Source organism: Sminthopsis crassicaudata, chromosome 2 (genome assembly GCF_048593235.1).
Source record: "Sminthopsis crassicaudata isolate SCR6 chromosome 2, ASM4859323v1, whole genome shotgun sequence".
NCBI lineage: Eukaryota > Metazoa > Chordata > Mammalia > Dasyuromorphia > Dasyuridae > Sminthopsis > Sminthopsis crassicaudata.
In genome coordinates this window covers 444,407,081-444,426,244 of record NC_133618.1, presented here as the reverse complement: position 1 = coordinate 444,426,244, position 19,164 = coordinate 444,407,081, and the positions used below count along the sequence as shown (strand labels likewise).

Below are 19,164 nucleotides of genomic sequence, written 5' to 3'. Positions count from 1 at the left end.
AACTGTATATTCCTTTAGCAAGTATATATTCCTTGATTTTTTGTCTTTTTAAAATTAATAATCAGAAAATCACTGAACAAAGTTATCTCTGTTGTTATATTCATAAAAGAATTCTATATGATCTTTAAAAATGTCTGAGAGACTCCTTATTGGAGAAAGACCTTCAAGTTTTGATTTAATGTCTTTACATTTCAAATTCCATCATAAATATTTCTCTGAAGAACTGGGACATATTTAATGGTTTAATGAAATGAATAACATTCTGATATTCTAAGTAAAATAATTTGTCTCTAGGCTTTTTTTTTTTTTGGTCAATTGCTTATAGTCTTAGTCATTTACTCTAATGGGAAACTTGGGAATATAACATCAATAAAATAATTTGTAGAAGCTTACCTATTTTATATTTTAATCTAGGATATTCTTTATACTTAGGTAAATCATTCTTATAAAAATTTTATGAAGATAAATAATTAAGTGTATAAATGGATAGTAATTAATCTTTTGGGCAGATACTCATATTCATATTTTTTCATCCATTTAAAATTTTGGTTACCTTCCCTTATCTAGCTGATAGTGTGCTTTAAGAGTAATGGTAACTACAATATAGATTTTAAAAATACTTTCAAAATTATGTTAGCTACAATATAAATTTTCTTTTTTTGAAAAAACATTTGTTTTTTTGTTTTTACATTTTTCTCAGTACATATTCTGCCCCTCTCCAACTGAATGTTCCTGTACTATATATAAAAAAATATTCAGCATTACTAACCAAGAACTACCTCTGACAACATATTTAACATTCTGCATCCATAGTTTCCATCTCAGTTTGTTTCATCATCTGTTCTCTGAAACTAAAATTAATTATAATTTATAAATTCAGCTGCTTTTCAGTATTCTCTTTTACATTATTTATAGTTGTGTGTAACGTTCTACAGATACTGATTATTCTCTATCAATTCAGATACATTTTCCTATTCTTCTTTGAATTTTTCACATTTGTCATTTTCACAGCAATGACATTTTATTACATCATATTTCCAGAATGGATACCATCAGGTTTTATTTGGTTTGATCTAGCAACTTTTTCCAATTTTATTTTCTTATGTGTCATTTCTGTTTTTCTTATCACATGAGTGAGGTTCTAAGGCATCCAAATGCCATGGTTCTTCGGTAACAAGGATAAAAACATTATAGAAACACTGACAGACCTGTTCTATTTGTTGTCTTTATGTAAATTTCATCCATGAATACTACCTGAGTGGATGTAGCTCATGGTAGAATATGAAGGGGAGTCTCAAACCAAGATTTCTGTAGACTTATTTGCTTCCACTGTTTTCCCTTGTTTTAAAAGGCAATACTATTTGTCATCTTCTTCCATCCTCTTATGTGTACTCTAAATCAGTGCTTTCTTGGTCTCTTTTGCCATGGCTATTGTTTTATATCAATTTTTTTTTTTTAGGAAATAACAATAGTCAATATATTGATCTCTTATTTTTTTACTTTTTAAACTTTTTAGTATTGAATGCTCACTTTAATAGAATAGGTTAAAGCTACTGAAATTGTTCTAAGTACCTATTTTTAAAAATTTATTTTTAATTTTTTCCCCTAACTTGATGATTTTGACCTTTACTCTGATCTAGCAATAAAAACAATAAATTAATAAACAATAAATTAAGCACCTACTATGTGTTAGGCATTGTGCTAAGGGCTAGGAATACAAAATGAAGCAAGAGATAATCCCTATAAAAACGGTTAAATAGTTTGGCAGAAACTATGTTATAGACCAACATCTTAAGGTGGTAATATAGAAAATTAGGGGAGCATGGCATGTTTTCTATGGATGAAGGAAGAATTTATGATCAAACAAGATATATATAGTAGGCATTTACAAGATGTAAAATGGCTAATTTTGATTACATGAAATTACAAACAAAGCCAATACCTCCAAGAATAGAAGGGCAGCAGGAAACTGGATAAAATGTTTAGGATAAATTTCCCTGATAAAGGGCTCATGTCTTAAATATTAGAGAATGGAGTTAAAATTTTATAAATATGAGTTATTCTCCAATTGATAAATGGTTAAAGGATATGAACAAGCAAACGTTCATAAATTTCATAAATATAAAGTATTTGTAGTCATATGAAAAATGTTGTTTTGAATGCTATAGTGAAAAAAATCACTATTAGAGAAATGCAAATTAAAGTAACTCAGGTACCAATTCCAAACTATCAAGCTGACTAATAAATTTACTCTACTACCAACTTAAAAATTTATTCACTGATATTTATTTTTCATGCCAGTGATTAAAACTAAACAAGACATATAAAACTCAGCCCTTCAAGGGCTTATGAAGAACTTGAGAGCATATGTGAAAGCTTCTTCACTTCCTAAAAAATCCTTTGAATATAATTGAAATAGAGAGAATTCTTATTTTAGTTAAGGGGACCATTCTTCAAATCTCTGCTAATAATGTGAATTTGCCCCTACTCACCTACTTCATTATATTACAAAAACATAACACAAAATAATATCTTGATACAAGTCTTAAAATGTACTAAAATAGAGATATTGAAATACAGTACCATGATAATAAAAAGAATTATGAAATAAAAGCTAAAATTAATGATAAAGCATGCACAGTGCTGTAGAGTAAGCTAAATACAGGTTTGCAGTATATTGCCATTCCACCATCTAGCCTTTAGCACTGGTAGTTGACTGTGCAACTTGAAAAATCACTTTAGAGACTGAATGGAAGATATAAGGGAGTGGAGAGAAACTTGAAGCTGGCAGACCTACCAAAAAGTTCTTGCAACAGTACCAGACATGAGGTGATGCAACAGTGTCAGAGTAGCAGTGTCAAAACAGAAAAAGGGAAATATTGGAGAGATGTTGGAAAGGTGAAATCAAGAGGTCTTGGTAAAAGATTGGATATATGAAGAATTGAAGATGAGCCAGAAGATGGTGAAGCTCTCTATAGTCAGAGGAAGGTAGTAAGTAGGGAAGGTTTAGGAGGAAAGATAATGAGTTCTGTAAATAATTTGCTAGCATAAAGCTAGCCAATTCTACTATGATTCATACCAATCTCTGTTTTTCATGCAGTAAGATATTAATATATTTCATTTTTTATGAAGTTTTCTGATGCTCACTATATCTGAATCTTTTAATCTCCTTTAGAAAGCATTCATCTATCAAACTATGCATACCCTTTGATCCAGCAGTCTTCCTACTGGGCTTAGATCATATAAGATATCTTAAAGCTCTTAAAGGAGGGAGAGGACCCCACATGTGCAAAAATATTTGTGGCAGCCCTTTTCATAGTGGCAAGGAACTAGAAACTACTGAGTAGATGCCCATTAGTTGGAGAATGGCTGAATAAGTTATGGTATATGAATGTTATGGAATATTATTGTTCTGTAAGAAACGATCAGCAGGATGATTTTAGAGAGACCTGGAGACACTTACATGAACTGATGCAAAATGAAATGAAGAGAACCAGGAGAACATTGTACACAGCAACTAAAAGATTATACGATGATCAATTCTGATGGATGTGGCTCTTTCCAACAATGAGATGATTCAGATCAATTCCAATAAACTTATGATGGAGAGAGCCATCTGCATCCAGAAAGAAGGTTGTGGGGACTGAATGTGGATCACAACACATTTTTTTTTGTTGTTTGCTTACTTTTTCTTTCTTTCTCATTTTTCCCTCTTTGATCTGATTCTTCTTATATAGAATGATAAATGTGGAAACATGTTTAGAAGAATTGCACACATTTACCCTATATTAGATTATTTGCTGTCTGGGGGAAGAGAGAGGGGAGAAAAAGGGAGAAAAATTTGGATCACAAAGTGTTGCAGATGTGAATATTGAAAACTATCTTTGCATCTATTTTGAAAATAAAAACCTATTATTTAAAAGAAAGAAGACTATTTGCATCTATTTTGAAAATGAAAAGCTATTATTTTTTAAAAATGAAGACAAGATCAACAACAAAAAGGAAGCTTTCATGATATAAAAGTGAGGCTTCTCAGTGATCTACAGGGTTTGGGCCCCTTTCACCTTTTTAAAAAAACTTATTTAACAAGCATTTTCTCCCTCTCCTTTCCATCAATAAAAAGTAAAACAAAACCTAATATAACAATCATATATAGTAAAACAAAACAAATTCTTATATTAGTTATATTAAAAAACCTCATGGCTTATTTTACATATTGAGTTCATTCATCTTTCTTTCAGCTGGTGGATAGCATGCTTCATCACTGGACTTTTGGAATCATGGTTGGACTCATGGAATCAGGGAATCAACTGCATTCATCATTTCTAAGTCTTTTCAAAGGATTGCTGGGTGATACATTGGATAGAGTTCTGAGCCTGGAGTCAGGAAGATCTGAGTTCAAATTTGACCTCAGACACTTAGCCATAGCCTAGGCCTAGGCAAGACACTTAATACTGTTTATCTCAGGTTCCTCATCTGTAAAAGAAAAGGAGCTGGAGAAAGAAATGACAAAATAATCCAGTATCCTTGCAAAGAACATCTTAAATGAGGTCACAGAATCAGATGTAATTGAAACTGTACAACAACAGAGTCAAATTTGTTTGTTTTTATAATGGTGTTATTACATTCATTATCACGTATCACATATCACAAATCATTATCGTAGTTCTACTACTTCATTCTATGTTAGATACAAGTTTTCATAGATTTCTGTGACACCATCACTTTTTTTTCATTTCTTACAAGCCTAAGAGGTTTTTATAAATATGTTTGTATATAAGAGTACTACTTTTTACTTAGATTTCTTTGGAGTATATGCCAAAGTGATAAATTCTACTAGTATGAAGATCAAAGATCTGGGTCAAAGGTTATGCAGTTTAGTGACTCTTATAGTTCAAAATACCAAAAAGGGAAAAGATCCATAAAATTTATGTGATAAATTTTTTACCATCAAGGGACAGAAGAGCCATAGTGCTTGGATTCTAAATTATAGTTCCTGGTATACTTGTAGAAGCAATAACAGTGAAAAAAAGACAGAAAAAGCAACCAGATTAGATCAAGTGTACATAGAAGAGATTAGCACTAGACGTGACATAAATATGAGGACATCAAAGAAATTATTTAGATGTTATTTAAATGTAATGATATCGGAGGTAATGAAAAACATTTCAGGCCCCAGGAATGCCCCAAAAAGCTGAACAAAGGAACACTGATGACCAGTAATCCATGTTAATTTTTCTAGCTTTATGTTTATAAGAATCATTTCTACAGAGGTCATGTGACAGAATAATTACTTCTTGTATATTTCTTCAATATCACAACCTCAAAACAAATGAAATATGCCTCAGATATAAATTAGAGCTGATTTCACATGATGAGACAATTTATAGACAAAGCAAAAATCCCATGAATTAACACCCTAGAGGACTTTTATTTTTGCTGAGGCAGTTAGGGTTAAGTGACTTGCCCAGGGTCACACAGCTAAGAAGTGTTAAGTGTCTGAGGCACATTTGAACTCAGGTCCTCCTGACTTCAGGACCAGTGTTCTATGTACTGCACCATCTAGCTACCCCCAGAAAACTTTTAAAACATTGTTTCCTTTTTTCACACTAAACTTACTGTAATAATCACAAGCAGATTCTCAGGTTTTATAACTGGGGGCATGTCCTTATGAAGAGGGAGACTCTTCTCCTTGTCCGTCCCTCCCTCTCTCCCCCCTCTCTCTTTCTTCTCTCTCTTCCCCTCCCCCGGATTTTTGGGGGAAAGCTCGGGGAAACTCCCTCAAAGAAGCTCTCCCCTAAGAGACCCACTTCAGGGAATCAAAATAAAGTGGTTTCATTCTGTTATCTGGGTGGGACTAGTGGAGTCCAGGGCCACTTCTACTTAGCCAGAACTGGAGATGGAGATTTCTCTCCAACTCTATTGATTTGAAGATTAGTCCAGGGACACTCGTTCAATTTCAAGATTCTCTATTCTGATTCCAGTTCAAACTGCTCCCAGCCCCCACCAAGAGCTTCTCATATAACAAGCTTCCTTCAGCCCAATCCCTTGCAGAGAGCCTAATCATGCCAAGGAACCTCTCTCTCCCCTTGGCATAGCTATGACCCTTTGCCTGCTGAAAAGACATTCTCTTCACATTAGTCCCTCTTTATCTCTCTCACCTATTTCTCTAACAAGACCCTCCCTAACAGAATGCTATCTACCTTTCTGTCGGGATTTCTCTGCTAAAAACTTTCAGCTTGCAAAAGCTGACTTCTCAGTTCTAATAATAAATTTCTTTTGCCAGTTTAAATTTTCAGGTTTGTAAATCCATTTACGAAGGACCTGCGCTGACCAGAAGGGGGTTCCCACAACTCCCTGTCCTGCTCCGAACTTTATCACTAAAGGTAGACATTAGCTAATCTGTCCCTAAACCTGAAATGTAGTAGTAGTAGTGTAAGATGATTCATCGCAAATATGTGAAAGAAAGATGGAAATAGGCTAGAAATACTCTAGATACATTCGGTAGTTTGAGTCACCAGATAAAAGAAAGCAAAGAAGCAGGCATGATTAAAGGAGGAACTAGAAATTCTCCAATGTAATGGAAGCTGAGTCATTCCTACAGCCCAGGTTTTAGGGTCTGTACACCAAGAGAAAAGGGGAGAAAACAGAGTGAGGGGAAAACTTGAAAGACAAAACTATTAAATATATCAAATGAAAAAAGCATCATTAAAACTCCAGCCCATACACTGATACATTGTTGGTGGAACCGTGAATACATCCAGCCATTCTGGAGAGCAATTTGGAACTATGCTCAAAAAGTTATCAAACTGTGCATACCCTGGGCTTATATCCCAAAGAGATCTTAAAGAAGGGAAAGGGACCGGTACGTGCAAAAATGTTTGTGACAGTCTTTTATTTAATGGAAAGAAACTGGAAACTGAATGGATGCCCATCAGTTGGAGAATGGCTGAATAAATTATGATATATGAATGTTATGGAATATTATTGTTCTCTAAGAAATGACGAGTAGAATGATTTCAGAAAGGCCTGGAGAGACTTACATGAACTGATACTGAGTGAAATGAGCAGAACCAGAAGATCATTGTACATGGCAACAAGAAGACTAAATGACAATCAATTCTCAGGGACGAGGCTCTCTTCAACATTGAGATGATTCAAACCAGTTCCCCTTGTTCAGTGATGAAGAGATCTATCTATACCCAGAGAGAGAACCATGGGAACTAAGTGTGGATCCAACATAGCATTCTCACTTTCTCTGTTGTTGTTTGCTTGGAGTTTGTTTTCTTTTTTGTTTTTTTAAAAATTCCTTCTTGATCTAATTTTTCTTGTGCAGCAAGATAACTATATAAAATTGTATACATATATTGGATTTATCATATATTTTAACATGTTTAACATGTATTGGACTATCTGCCATTTGGGGAGAGTGTGGGGGGAAGAAGAGGAAAATTTGGAACAAAAGGTTTTTGCCAAGGTCAATGTTGAAAAATTACCTATGCATATGTTTTGTAAATAAAAAGCTTTAATTAAAAAAAAATCCAGCCCACAAAATAATGAACAAACACATAATAGTCTATAAAAAGAATGTATATAAAAATCTTGAAAAGGAAGCTAGAAATGCTTAATAAACATTGTAATTTGAATGAAAATTAATTGATAAGTGATTGACAAAAGAAAATACTGTGGACCCCCCAGAGATCATAAAATAGAGGAAAGAAATTCTGGAATCTTTCAAAAGAAAATTCATATTTATAAAAGAAAAATTAGGAATAACTTTAGGTCATATATTAGAGCTCTCAATGCAAAACGAAGAATACTAAACAAAGTAGGAAAAAAATTTTAAAAGCTGAGGAAAATCTCTCCCAAAAAGCAGAGACAGTGTGAGAGAGAACAGCAGATTAAGAACACAAAGATAAAGTAGAGAAAATTTGGCAGAAGGAAAGCAAAAAGCAGCGACATTAAAAGAAACTATGAATTCTTTACAAGCCAAAGTGATCAATCTTGAAGAAATGATACACAGCAAAAGCATAGGCCATCCATCTCTCAAAAGAACATTCCAAATTAAGAACAAAAAAATCTGACTCCCTTAATGCAGGGAATATTACAAGAAAATTGTGTAGAATATTAAAATCCAGGCAACACAATCTCTATTAAAAAAATTCACAGATCCCTGCCAAAAGGGAAACCTGTGCATCAACACACATAATAGTTAAATTTAACACTTTCAATGATGAACAACCAATTTCACACGTAAACAGAAAAAAGACTTTCAAATATGAAGAAAAATAGTTCAAATAATGTTGTATTATTCCAGATGCCCAAGAAATCATTGAAGGAGAAAAATAAATCACCAAAAGCTATGTCTCAAAATGACGTTACCTGAAAACCTGAGGCTAAGATTTATGTTAAATAAAAAAAGGCAGTTGAAGTACTCTTGAAAAAGAATCAGAAGCAATTTCCTATCCTAATCCATCTTCCAATTCCCACTCCTTAGTTCCCTCTAGGCACTTTCAATTAAATACTGACCACCAATCTTCAGAATATTCTGGAATATTTTGAAATATTTCAGAGCTCTATAGAATACTCTACTTGAATTCTTGGCTAATTACCTTGTTACTAATCTTAGAGATCATCTGCCTTACCATTACTTTCCAAAGTATACCTGATCTTTTCACCTATCTTAAAACTGAACCGTATGTAGGATGTCTGCTTTAATTGTAATATGTGCTCCTTGAGAGCAGGAATTGTCTTCTTTTCTATTTGTATCCTCCCCTCAGTGACAAGAATAGTATTTGATAGATAATATATACATAGTAAGTGCTTAATAAATGTTTTCACAGATTCTACCATAATTATGACAACTTTTTGAAAAGCATTTGATTTGGTATAACAGAATAACACTTTAAAGTCTCTCTTACAACAAAATGTCTTCCAAACATATATACTGAATGATCCATAAAAGATGTAAGTAACCAATGAGATAACATTGCTCCATGACTTTTTGATCATAAACATCAGGCAAAGTCTAAAACAGGGAGATGTATGCTTGCCAAAAGTGCTAGCCACTATAATGAAGGAGATCCAGTACAGGTTATGTTGAAGAGGGATTTCCTTTAGATAGTGGTATCTTCCAATTGTTATATGAAGCATACACAGTATTGCAAAAACTGTAAGAGTTCTGAAACTCATCAAAAGAGTTTGGTCTGGCCATCCAGGAAAAATCAAGTGAAAAGAAAATGTCTATTGTTCAATTGATAACATGCAATCTATCTGGACATTCCTTGAAACCTCTTCATTAGCATATCAAATACATCAGTACACACAGTACATAAGAAAATGAACTGGATCAAGAATTAAATAAAAGGAGGAGACTGCCTAGATTCCCTTCAGGAAATTACAAAGATCCTTTCATAATCTAAATTTCTTCTAGAAACAAAAGTTCATGTTTTTAATACCAATATTTTACTGGTGGTGTCATATAACTGTGAGACAAAAAGCACAAGGCACTGACAAGTTATTGCACAAAAAATATAAGCAATGTCTGACTAAAACAACATAAATGCAAAGAGCCAAAACCATAGACTGAACACTGTAATTCTAAAGACCAAGCATAGCTCCAAAGAAGAGAGATTATTAAAAAGTATACCTCCTCACTATTGTAGAAATGGAAGTTTCTGGTATGGAGTTTTTATAAGTTTTCAAACACTACTGCTATAGACTGGTTAATTTTGTTGAACTATTTTTTCCCTCTTTTTAAAACTCTGTTATGAGGAATAGACCCTTAAGTAGAGAAAAGGAGGGATAAAGTTATAAATGAATGGGATGCAAAAGTCAGAAATAAAAATATAAAAATTTTAAAAAGAAATTAATTGCATTAGAACACATCTATTTCACAAAGGGGAAAATATCCACATTCATTTTTATTACCTTTTTAATCTATATTGTTTTCTCTATTAAATTCAATGCTCCTTCAGGATAACTGCTATGAATTACTTTTTTTCCCCTCCTAATGCTTTAAAAGCATTAATATGCCTACAACCTGACAGATACAGGTTATCTTAGAGTTTGTAGTCTAGAATTCTGTATGCTGTAAGGGCTTGACAAATATCTGATTAATTGAATTAAATGAAAAATGAAATAATGACACACAGCTAGGCCTTCCATTAAAGTTAAAAAAGAGATCACCAGGATGGGCTTATCAATTGCAGTAACAGGCACAAAACATATTCAACAAGTCCAGAGTCTCAAAAATTTATATGAACAAATCTCTTTTTTATGCAGACAACATTAATCAAACTAATTAATATCTAATATGTTCCTACCAAGTTTGCATTCTCATAGGCAATTTATCCATTTATCCTATTTTATCTTCTAGATATTTTTAACCAACAGAAAAGCTTCTAGTTCAACTTACCAGGGAAAATTTTCTTAAAATGAACCTTTACAAGCAATCCAAAAGCATATTATGTACAGAAGTACCACAAGCTATACATTTGTCTGTTTTTTCTTATTAATGATATTCACATTATAGTAATGAATGCAAAATCATAAAAGCTGAAGTTACAACAAAATTTAAGATTCAGATTCATTCTATTAAGTAGGAAATATAAGTTTTCCTTACCTCATTATTTTATCCAGTTCTTCCTCTTCACTTTAAACAGACTTTTATGCATCTTTAAAGTGTTCTTTGTCGCAGCACCTGTGGTTATGATTCAGCCCTATGTAAAACAGAATAAATTATATTATTGAAACATAACACCAAGTTTCACGGAGGAAAATCACTCAGAAACAAAGTAGTCATTTTGACTGAATAGTTCAATTTTCTCTCTTTACAAGCCTTTTTATAACAGCTATTGGGGGAAAAAAAAGCTAGAAAAATTAATTAGGTATTAAGGGAATCAAAGAGTAGCTATTCTAGATAAAAAGTTAAACACAATAAAAAGTAACATTATGGAATTTTAAAATGTTAAGCAGATGCTAGGATGCATAATTGAAACCAGAATATACACTTGTTTTATCTATAATAAGGGCTAAGTACAGTTTGGATAATTACAATCTAAAATTTTAAAACTTTTTATCTATGAATTCAACCATCTTTTTCAACCTAAATTTTTGTTACAGCTCAGCAGAAATAGCAAAAATCATTTGTTTAGAAAGTGGTCTATATTGATATTGAATATTTTTCAGGGACTTCTTTTTTGGAGGAATTTTCTATATCTTAAACTCCAAGTTTTGAGGTAGTGCTAAACTGGGGCCTAAAATGAAGGAGTAGAAACAGAATCTATATATAACTACACTTCCTTTCAACAAATTCCTAGTCATGTTTCAGAGATTCTAATATATACTTCAAAGCCCTAGCTTAAGTTTTTATCAATCTTGCAGTCAAATTACCTTTTTTTTTCTGTGAAACAAGAGTTAGAAAGTCACTTAATTGGAATTTCCACATTTCTTTTTCTCACAAGAAGATTCTTTGCTTAAGATGCTCATGATAAATGAAGACTCAAAAGTTAAAGAACCATAGAAAAAGTAAACTTATAGACAATCTATGAATCTAACAATGAATTACTGCCCTATAATGGTCAAGGAAGTTCAATGGGTCAAAAAATAGCTGTTAGTGAAAGTTAGATCTTCTGTGTGTGCTAGAGCTGTTTAGGACTAAGAAAAAGTTCTGATTGATTCTATAATTTTGTTTTAAGTTGTGATTCTTCTCTATCTTTTAATTCTTTTTATCAAGACTAATCATTCAAAATATAATTCTGATTTATCTGAATTCCTCAACTTTTTTCCTTAAAAAAAGTTTATAGAAAAATAAAATACGTAGGCACTTGTGATTATACAATGGATCTTTCCCATAACGGAAACTACTATCCAATGCATATCACAATAGGGAAATACTTAGCACACATCTAATAAAAACCAAAAGTTCAATTATTTTAATCTAAAAATTCATACTTATCTACTTCTGTTTAGTTAATGAACATTGTTAATGTAGATTTGCCATGCTGTTATTCTTAGCAGACCTTTTTATAAATAAAATTTCCAATACTAAGTTATATCACACTTAACATTTAGCATTATAGCTGGCTGATTAGAACATAGTACTAAAGACCAAAGCTATGGATTTTATTTCTTTGTGAATTAGTTTTGCTCTATTCTATGACTCCTGGTTTACCATCCTTAACTGATACGGTCAGCTTGCAAATATATGTTTATAAACAAAAGAGAAAGATTTTATTCATCACCATTCTTGGAGAAATAGTAGACACAGTTGAGGTCAGCATTATCTTAATTTTAAAAAAGCAGGATTATTATTATCGATAAAAACACTTATATTTTTTAACCAAGGTATTCCTTTAAGCCTTAAACTCCTTTCCAGATAAATAACATTAGAACAAGCTGAAGAGCTTTTTTTTTTTTTTTTTTTTTTTTTTTTTAGAGGATGATAAAGGAATTTTAATCAGGGTCCTATTTTAAAGTTTTAAATAAAGACTTTTTACTAACTTAAAAAGACATATTCTGTAGCCACTAGAATTTTCTTAACCTTGTGCATTAGTTTGATGAAAACATTTCAGGTACTCTCAATGTATCAGTTTATAGGGCATATCATACATTTGAGAAAGAAATATTACAAAATGACTGAGCAAAAATCTAGAATCATAGAATGTTAGAGATGAAAAGGACCTTAGCACACTTAATCTAACTCCTTCATTTTACAGATGATTAAACAAAAGTCCAAAGAGATGACTTGACTTGTTCACGATCACACAAATAATTAGTAGCAAAGTCAAAATTTCAACCAGGTCTACTGATTCCTAAGTACCAGTGTTCTTGCTACAACTGTGATTGCCTATAAGAAAAAGACTGCAATTTAGTAATGCTTTCCTTATTCAGTTGCCTTAAAATTTTAATTTTCAGAAAATTCTGATTCTTTCATTTCCAAACAGAATTTAGTGTTTTTTACTTAAAATATTAACTTTCAAACAAAACACAGAAATCAATCAATTCTAGTCTCACATTTACTTGTAAAGAAATCAATTAGCAGGATAAATAAAACCATTTGTGGCTCCTTCATCAAGGATAAAGTTTTACCAGTTCCAAAAAATGAAAATGAAGCACCAGTTCTTGTAACTGTTATTCTAAGAAGGAACCTACTTGAGATCATCTGTCTTTGAGTTCTCCTGGATGCAGCTAGGGCAGTGAAGGGATTTTCCCAATATAGTAACATTACAAAGCACTTGAGTTCCAATAGCCACATGGTAACTATGACAGCAAATCCAGAGGTGCTTGTGAGGTCACAGAAAACCTATGATGTAACTTTATTTTTCTTTGATATAATAATAATTTCCAACCTTCATAGGCATCTAGGTGGCATAATGCATAGAGTGACAAGCCTGGAGTCAGCAAGACTCATCTTCCTGAGTTCAGATTTGGTTTCAGACACTCACTAGATGTGTGACCGTGGGCAAGTCACTTAACCTTGTTTGCTTTAGTTTCCTCATCTGTAAGTATCTCATTTCCAGTATTCCTCATCTCTAGTATCTTTGCTGAGAAGATTTCAATGGGATCACAGAGTCAGATACAATTGAAAAACAACTGAACTACAACTTTCATGCATTACTTTCTATCTCTAAAATTCTTTACAAAAATAATTTTTACATTCATCTCAGAATAGTATGATATTAATTTCACAGGGAAGGAATAATTAGTTGATTTATACAGAGAGTTCTTCCTGGTGACAGGTGGGATAAGAACTTGAAGATTTCTGGTTCCATTTTATATTTAAATGGTTTTATTTATACTCTCCTTTGCTATTAATAGAGGCCACTAAATTATTTTTTAGCTATTTAGTAAATATATACTGAGAATGATGAGTAGCATATCACATATAATATTAAGATATCTCTTTAAAATAGTCCTCTTATGGGTAGGGCAGAGCCAAATGATGGAGAAAAGGAAGGGACTTGCCTGAACCCTCCCAAACTCTCCTCCAAACAGGAGCTGCAGAATGCACCAAAAGATGGGGCAAAAATTTTTCAACCTCAAAACAACTTACAAGTATGAAAGGAAAAGTCTGTCACACTGGAGTGAGAATTGGAGTGCAGGCTGTGCCTCAGCAAACCAGCAGCAAATTTTAGAGGCAACTCAATCAGCATTTGCAGTAATGGCTTCTGGACCTCTCAGCCCTCAACTGGTAAGGGGGTTTAGGCAATTGGTCAAAAGGAAAATGCATGGGGTCTCTTTGGTGGCATGAGGTGTAGGACTTCTGTCAGATTCCATCTATGTGAACTAGGTCATAGTCCTGGGTTGTAGTCTTAGGGAAGGAAAAGCATTAATGCACACCAGAGCCACAGAGGAGCAGCTCACAGTTCCGGAGCAGGAAAGAGTGCTTGTGGTTACTCACACAGCAGAAGACAGGCTAGGAGAAAACTAAACACACCTCTCTTTATATCATATCACCCAAAAATAAATAAAAAATTGCAAATCTCTACAATTAGCTCTGAAAATAGATGCACAAAAATCTGAAGCTTAAGACAGTCTCCTCTCCATTCTGGGAGTAGAGTCCAATATTAATATATAAAGGTAGAAATCAAGAAAGAGCTGGAAAAATAAGCAACAACAAAAAGATCCTGACTATAGAAAGTTACTCTTGTTACAGGGAAGATTGAAATACAAATACAAAAGAAGTCAAAGTCAAAACTGCTACATCCAAAAGCTGAAAGAAAAATGTGAATTGACATCAGGTCATGGAAAAGTTCAAGAAAGATTTAAAAGTCAAATAAAAAAGGTAGAAGAAAAATTGGGAGAAAAAATTAGAGATGTAAGAAAATCATAGAAAAAGAGAAAATAGTTTCATATGGGTGGCACCAAAGAAACTGAAGAAAATAACACTTTAAAAAACAAAACAGGCTAAATGGTAAAAGAAACATAAAAATCCACTGAAGAGAAAAACATTTTAAAAGCTAGAACTGGCCAAGTGGAAAAAGGCATACAAAAATTCACTGAAGAAAAGAACTTCTTAAGCAGAATTGATCAAATGAAAAAGTTCTAAAAGTTTACTTGAAGAAAATAATTCCTTTAAAAAAATGAGAATTGGTCAAATGAAATCTAGTTACTTCTAAAGACATCAAGAAATAATGAAATAAAATAAAAAAGAATGAAAAATAGAAGAAAATGTGAACTATCTCACTGGAAAAATGAGTGACTTGGAAAATAGCTCCAGAAAAGATAATTCTAAAATAATTGGACTACCTGAAAGCCTTGAACAGAAAAGAACCTAAACATCATCTTTCAAGAAATTATCAAGGAAATTGCTCTGATATTCTTGAAAGAGAAAGTAAAATAGAAATTGAAAGAACCCATTGATCACCACCTGAAAGAGATTTCCAAATGAAAACTCCCGGGAATATTATAGTGAAATTCCCAGTTCCCAGTTCAAGAAGAAAATATTGCAAGCAGCTGATAAGAAACAATTCAAATATTATGGAGCCACACAAGATAACACAAGATTTAGGAGCTTCTATATTAAAAGATCAGAAGATTTGGAATGTTATATTCTAGAAGAAAGGATATGATATTCCTAGCAAAGAAGTTGGGGTTATAATCAAGAATCACCTACCCAGTAAAACTGAGTATAATCCTTTAAAAAGGGAAAATAGAAGTTCAATGAAATAGAAGACTTTCAAACATTCTTGGTGAAAAGGCCAAAGCTAAATAAAAAAAATCTGACTTTCAAATACAAGATTTGAGAGAAGCATAAAAAGATAAACTGGAAAGAGAAATCATAAAGGATTCAATAAGGTAAAATAAACTCTTAACATTACTACATAGTAATATGATACTTGTAACCCCCTAAGAACTTTCTCATGATTTTTTCCCAAAGACTTATTAAACATTAATCTTTTATATATATTTGATGTGATTTTTAGTATATATAGCTAATCCAGTGATCTCTTTTTTTGCCTATTGGCAGCTAATTTTTTAAAAAGTTTCATTTAAAGTTTTTGTTTCTAAATTCTATCCCCCCTACTCCTTGTTCCTCCCCCAAATGGTAAGCAACAGATATTATTTATACATCTGCAATTATATAAAACATTTAACATTAGTAATTTTGTACAAGAAGATTCAAGAAAAGAAAGAAAAAACAGCATGCTTTGGTATCCAAACAATATCACTTGTTTCTCTGGAAGTGGATAGTATGCTTCATCATTAGTCTTTTGGGATTTTCTTAGATCACTGTATTGCTGAGAATAGTTAAATCATTCACAATTCTTCACTGAACAATATTGCTATTACTATGTATAACATTATCCTGATTTTGTTCACTTCACTATTCATCAATTCATATAATTCCAGGTTTTTCTGAAATTTTCCTGCTTGTCACATATTCTTATAGCACAATAATATTCCATTACAATTGGTTGTTTAGCAATTCCCCAATTAATGGGTATTTCTTCAATTTCTAATTCTTAGCTGCTGCTAAAAATATTTTTGTACTGAGAGATCCTTTCCCCTTTTATGGATGTTTTGGGGATACAAACCTAGCAGTAGTATTACTGAATCAAAGAGTATGTACAGTTTTATAGCCCTTTGGGTATAAGAACTGTCTCATTAAGGCAGAAGGAATAGATATAGAAGGTGCAGGCATAAGTTGAATATGATGGGATATCTAAAAAATAATAAGTGGTAAGAAAGAAGACTGCACTGTGAAAAAGAGAAAGGTATAATGAGTAAATTATCTCATATAAAATAGATATGAAAGGAGCTTTTTACCATGTAGGGGAAAGTGAGAGGAAGCACCTGAACTTTACTTTTATCAGAATTGGTTCAATGAATAGGGGGTACAGAAATATAAATTACCCTCCAGGAAAGGAGAGGAAGAGGTTAAAAAAGGGGATGGAGCTGATAAAAGAAGAGACAAATGGGTGTAGGAGGTAGACGCAAAACACTTTTAAGGAAGGATAGTAAAAGGAGAGAGAGAGTGTGGGATAAATGGAGGGAAATAGGATAGAGGGAAGTGCATAATAATCATAACTATGGGAAAAATTAATAACATTTTTTCTGATAAAGGCCCCCTTTCTCAAAATGGACAATGGATATGAACAAGCAGTTTTCAGATGAAATAATTAAAGCTCTTTATAGTCATATGAAAAAAAATGTTCTCAATCACTATTGATTAGAGAAATTCAAATTAAAACAACTCTGAGGTACCACCCACACCTGTAAGAATTACTAATATGACAGAAACGGGAAATGACAAATGTAGAAGGGGATGAGATGGAAATGGAGACACTAATGCACTGTTAGTAGAGTTTTGCATTTATTCAACCATTCTGGAGAGCAATTTGGAATTACAGCCAAAGGGCTATAAAATCAAACCCAATAATACCCTTTGACCTAGTAATAACAGTAATACTGATTCTGTATACCAAGAGATTAAAAAAAAAAAAAAAAGGAAAAGAACCTATATGGACAAAAATTCTTAGAGCAGTACTTTTAATGATGGATTCAATTGGAAATTGAAGGGCTGCCCATCATCAATGGGGAAATGGCTGAACAAGTTGTAGTATATGATTATAATGGAATAGCATTGTACTTTAAGAAATGATGAGCAAGAATACTTTCAGAAAAACTTGGAAATACTTACATGATCTAATGCAAAGTGAAATGAACAGAATGAGGAAAACATTATATACAGTAACAATACTAACAATGATGATCAATTGTAAATGATTTAGATATTCTTAACAATGATCCAAGACAATTATGAAGGATCTGTGACCAAAAAATTCTATCAAAGTATACTTTTTAAACTTTATTTTTCTTGGGTTTTCCCTCTGCTTTGTGTTTTCTTTCCCAACATGACAAGAATATAGAATATGAAAAATGAGTCAAAATTCAACAAGGAGAATATCCTCAGAATGATTCATAAATAGGGGTAGCCAGGGATAAATTAGCTATAAAAAGATAAACTGAAAAAATTAAGGATAGAAAGGCAAGCCAGAAATTAAAAAGAAGTAAAAAATCTTCAAAGAAATAGAGAATAAAATTACACATCACATGAAAGAAAAGTCTATAGGATAATTAAAGTTGAAGGAGAGCTAGAATTTCTTTGCTCTTCATATCTTGAGTTGAATTTTCAAATACTTGTCAGACAGTAATCCTTTTACATGAAGAGCAATGATTAATTGCAATCCAAAAGAATCACAATGCATAAGGAACATCCAGATTTAGAAATCAACACAGTAAAGTAGAAAGAGCAATGACTCTGGATATGAGTACTTGGGTTCAGATCTCATTCTTGAATGACTTTGGGCAATGTCACTTAACTTCCTTAGGTCTCAGTTTCCTCAACTGTAAAATTAGAGTGCTGAATTATATGACTTTTGAGGTCCCGTAAAGTGCTGTATCTAAATTTACAGTCAAGTTGAATTTCAATTGGAAAATAATATCTGATTTTTAAAATATTACTTGCACTGTTTATAAAACCCAAATCCAATAACTAAAAGCCAATTACATATTCTGCCAGCCATGATAATGCTCAAGCAGCAAAAACAAAACAACACACCACACATACTTAACACTATATTCATAAGAATAAAATCTCTCTGAACAAGATCACACATTTTATCTATACATCAAAGAAGTCTGTTCTACTTATTATCTGAGTGAGGATAACCTTACGAAAACCAAGTACAAGAAATAAATATATTTTTACTCTTTCAAGTAGAATTGGCCTCTGTCAGAGGAGGCCTGGAAATATTCCCTAGTCATTCTAAAAAAAGGAGTTTGAAATAAAGACTATAAGTAGTGAATTCTTTTTCTCCAGAAATTCTTGAATACTCCAGAATTGAAGTACTCTTGAATTCCAGAATTTCTTGAATACTAAGGAATACTCCAGTTGTATCCTTCTTCCTTGGAATATATACTTTAAAGTCTCCTATTGTAAAAGTGTTATCTTAGAAAGACTCAGGGTAATCTATCTATATGAGCCAATGAGAATCTTATTTGTGAAGTTAGTTAGAGGGTTAGTTTGAACTAAAGCAATGTCCAGAAAAGAGAAATGGTGACAGTTTAAGCTTTGCACTTGTCAGCCAGCTATCCATACAGAAATGAGGCAACAGCCATATGGTACAAGAGACAGAAAACCAGAATCAGCTAATA

At 32.4% G+C, this 19,164-nt stretch overlaps 1 protein-coding gene across 14 annotated transcripts in view; it reads right to left on the bottom strand.

Moving 5' to 3' along the window:
* The window catches only part of ZHX3 (zinc fingers and homeoboxes 3), a 156,610-nt gene that overhangs the window by 72,716 nt on the left and 64,730 nt on the right, over positions 1-19,164 (bottom strand). For 13 of the 14 annotated variants that reach the window (XM_074292656.1, XM_074292647.1, XM_074292652.1 and 10 more), the window contains one exon: positions 10,625-10,721. The gene's annotated coding sequence lies outside the window, so the exon portion shown is untranslated. Of the gene's footprint in view, positions 1-10,624; positions 10,722-13,155; positions 13,253-19,164 lie in introns of those variants that run through there. The other variant, XM_074292654.1, reaches the window with a different exon arrangement.